Raw genomic sequence first — 4,133 nt, 5'->3', positions numbered from 1 at the left:
TTTCCCTACTCTAGGCTGATTATCTTTACTGCTAATTGTGCTTGCCATCTGACAGTTGATCATTTTATGTGATAACTGAAGTAAAAAAAAAAGCATTAAAAACTTTAGCTGTATCTATATTGGCACTTAATACTTGCTCTTTCCCATTCAGTAAGGGAACAAAACTTTACTTATTCTTCCTCTAGCTTTTAATATGTTTCTAGAATGTTTTTGTTGCCTTTTATGTACTTGCTAAATGTATCTCCATTTGTTTCTTGGCCTTTCTGCTTTTGTCTGTACATGCCTGTACAAGGCTCTTTTATTCCTCCCTACTAACGTACAAGGTTTCCACTTTTGCAACTTAAAAAGGAATCTCACAAAGTCATTGTAGAGTTCCTGGTTGACCCACAGCAGTCTCTTGCTGCACTTTCTATCCATCCTTCACATTTGGATGCCATGCCCTTGTGACCTTAATATTGTCTCTTCAAAGTTTAATCAACTTTCATAGACTCCATTTTTCCTTAGACTTGTCACCTAGGGGATCCTACCTATCAATTCTTTAAGTTTATTAAAGTCTATTTGTGTGCAATCCAGTTTTTTCTACTGTTCTTTCTTCCTTCCTTTCCTTAGGATTGTGCACTATAGAACTTTCAAAATGTTTTATAAACCTGAGAATTAGGAAAAAAAAAAAAAAGCCCTCCTTTTTTCTTTATTAATGTTCTATCCAGGACATGCAGGGGTTTAGGTTGTAGCCATGTTGGTCTAAGGATATAGGCAGACAAGGTTCCTTGGGTGAATTTGATATCTTTTATTAGACCAACCCAAATGGTTGGAGAATAGTTATTAAGCAAGCTTTCGGGTTCAAAAACCCTTCCTATCCAGGACATTGCTTCTTTCTCTAATTGTACTGCTGTGTTTTATGGTACAGGAAACCCTCACCATTCACGGGGGATCCGTTCTGGAGATCCCTGTGTATGGTGAAATCCGCAAATACTGAGAGGGCTCCTCATCAGACCTCACAGCCACCCCCTGCTCCCCCTCCGCGAGAAGCTGGAAGCATGGGGCTCCCCTGCATCACCTGGAGACTAACCACAGCTGCCTTTGGAGAAGATGCCACCACCACTACCTCCCTCCCTGTCCCTGGTGCTCACTCTCCACTTGCCTGGCTCTACTTTCCACTCTGCTCTTCCCGGCTCTGCCCTCTCCCACCCCACAGAGCACTCCATGCCTGCTTATGCAGAGGCAGGAGCTTGGTGATTCAGTCTTTGCAAGTTAGTGTAAGATGCACCAATTAAATTGAAACAGAAGTGAACAGACATTTACCTTTAATTCAGGAAATGCAGCCCCATGCTGGCTCAGGTCAGAAGCCAGGAGGCACTAGAGCATGGCTCTCTGGCTGTGTGTTCACTTCCTCTTCTGCTGCCCCTGAGGTCTTTGGGATTTGCAGTCCAGAATTACAGCAGCAGGATTCTGCATGCTTGCTCATCACTTCCTCTTTCTGCTTCCAGGTCCCTCTGGGATTTGTAGTCCACAATTGCAGCCAGCAGTATGTTTGAGCAGAGGAAAGGGAGTTTAACCTCTGTCCCTGGCCTTGGACCCCAGCCAGGGGTCAAAGGATGGTCAAATGTTAGTGGTGTGAAATTTGTTTTAAAATCTTGGCTGAAGTACTCCTTTTACATGTCAGTTTGTAAGAAGTGCATTTTAAGAGTTTGAATTAAAGAAGCATGTTTGGCCAAGATGGTAATAGCATAAGGATGGGCGAGTGAGCAGGGCATGATCCCCAAGCTCTATAAGGCATTATATGTACTACAGTGGAGCTGGCAGTGCCTCACCCTGTGGCCCTCTGCTTTGCCTCCTCCTGGACTTTCTGGTTATAGCCTAGTCAGCAAGCAGCAGTTGTACTGGAGTATTTTTCTACTGGGTGACAATGGGTTTTTCTGTCAGTCGGGGAGATGTCACCCCAGGAATTTTTGCCTACTCAACATGGACATCTATGGCAAAATAATGGGGTGATATATCCCTGTTGCAACAACAAACTTTGGCTGCTGCCTACTTCTGGCACCTCTGAAGCCAGAAGGTACAGGGGAAAGGGAGAGGGAGCACTGCCATGGGTGCAGTGTTGACCATCTATGCCCCTGAAAGAGGGTAAGGATTTTGTTGTAAAAATAACAGGTGTCTTAGAAAATGAAAGTCAGTCAAGAAAAGGCATAGAGTACAAAAGAGGTGTTTTGGAGGTCATGTTGAGAAGGCCACCAACCCTGTGAAGAAATACCATGTATAATTTACAGAGGGCCGCCACTATAGATCAAAAGCTAAAAAAGAAAATCTTCTGGTAAAGACCTGTCAAAACTGACACCGTCAACATGCTTTTCATTAAAAATCTACCCCCAACAGCTGTATTGGTAATGAACGACTTGAACTACGATGCAATTGTAGAAGATTCTGTCATATTAACCATATGATCCTCATTGGCTGTGGCAGGTGTTGCTGAAGCTGACAAATGCGTTCTCTCCCTTCTGTCAGTTTTACCTTCCCTTTTCCCTTAAGTGTTCCATTTGCATTTCCATCATTGTCAATGTGCTACTTAGAAACAGATCCTCTTTATCAATTATACCATAAGCCAAAACCTCACAGTGGGCGCATCTACACATGCCCCTGACTGTGCATTTGGTACTGCAGTTGGTAATGCGCAGTCAGGGGCACATGTAGATGCACCCACTGTGAGGTTTTGGCTTGAGGTATAATTGATAAAGAGGATCTGTTTCTAAGTAGCACAGTACTTGCTGGTACTTGCTAAAGTACTTGCTAAAGCAAATACTAAATAACTGTGCAGTACCCACTGGTACTGTGTAGTCCCAGCAGTGCATGGGTCATTTTCAACCCTACTGCACAGTAGTGGCCGCATCACATTTAGTGCCTGCTGGCGCTATGTCGCTGTAGCTACGGTGATGTAGCATCTTGTATAGACACGCCCACAGTTTAGCATTTAGGACCCATTTCATTTAGAACCCCAATTTTCTTCAGTTCCAAAAATTATTTAAACTGTTTGCTCTGACTTGTGTTTGTTTGTTTGTTTCTTTTCCCTTTTCTATAAATTTGACCTACAGAGGTTGTGATGTGTGGAATAAACCATTAGTTCTGCTTTCATGAATTTGTATTTGAAATGTATAGTATTCAGTTTGTTAATGCTAATTACTAGATAGCTACTTGTTAATGTATTTCCAGTAGTAACTTTGCAATAATTTGTTTTCACAGCTTAAGTAGTGATGACTAAGGGACTGGCGAAAAGAATAGAGACTGTTTTCACAATGTCATACATTAAAATAATGTGATTAAATAAATTTGCCTTTGATTTAAATGTTCTAGCCTGCTTTTAACCAGTTTTCCAGCTGGATTCACAAGATCTGAAGAGGTCAAGTGACTTAGTATTTCACAATACTTCAGATACAGATGAAATTGCTATCCACAACATTCTTAATTCTAAGTACTTTCCCTTAGCAACTCCCTATCTGGGGTTACCTATTATTTTAGATGATAAATGCAAGCACTGAACTGTGTTGGCATATTTTACATCCTTATTAGAAGGAACTAATTAAACCATACTTTCCATACACTGGATTGAATCTATGGTGTCTGAACTCTGATGGAATATTGAATAGTATTATGACTAGTAAGACTTCAATGTTCAGTTTTACATTTGAAGTTTATAGTGCAGCACTAACATTACAAATTATATATGATGTTTTCTATAACCTCTTTGAAGATTATGTCCTTCTGCAAAAACAAGGCCATGATAATCTCTTTGGAGTAGGAAGAACTTCTATTCAGTTTATACAGTGCCTGGCACAATGTAGCACCATTGTCAATTGGCCACCAAAGGCCTTAATAATCCATGTAATTTAAATAAGACAATAAAAACTTAAGCAGTGGATGCTAAATACATCAAAACAGCAGGTCATGTGGATACTCAAGAATGCATATTAATTCAATTTTAAATACTTTTGCAAAACAAATAGCTTTTATGCATGATGTTACTACATGAAAAGACTTTCTTTTTTGGTCTGCATGTTTCTATTGACAGCCATAGGAAAAACTAAACAAAAATTTATCTTCTGGTTACTAGTGTGCGGGCCGGGAGCGGTCCGAGGCCCTTT

This window comes from Alligator sinensis, unplaced genomic scaffold (assembly GCF_000455745.1).
Source record: "Alligator sinensis unplaced genomic scaffold, ASM45574v1 scaffold37_1, whole genome shotgun sequence".
Classification (NCBI taxonomy): domain Eukaryota; kingdom Metazoa; phylum Chordata; order Crocodylia; family Alligatoridae; genus Alligator; species Alligator sinensis.
Note: the sequence above shows the minus strand (reverse complement) of the source record.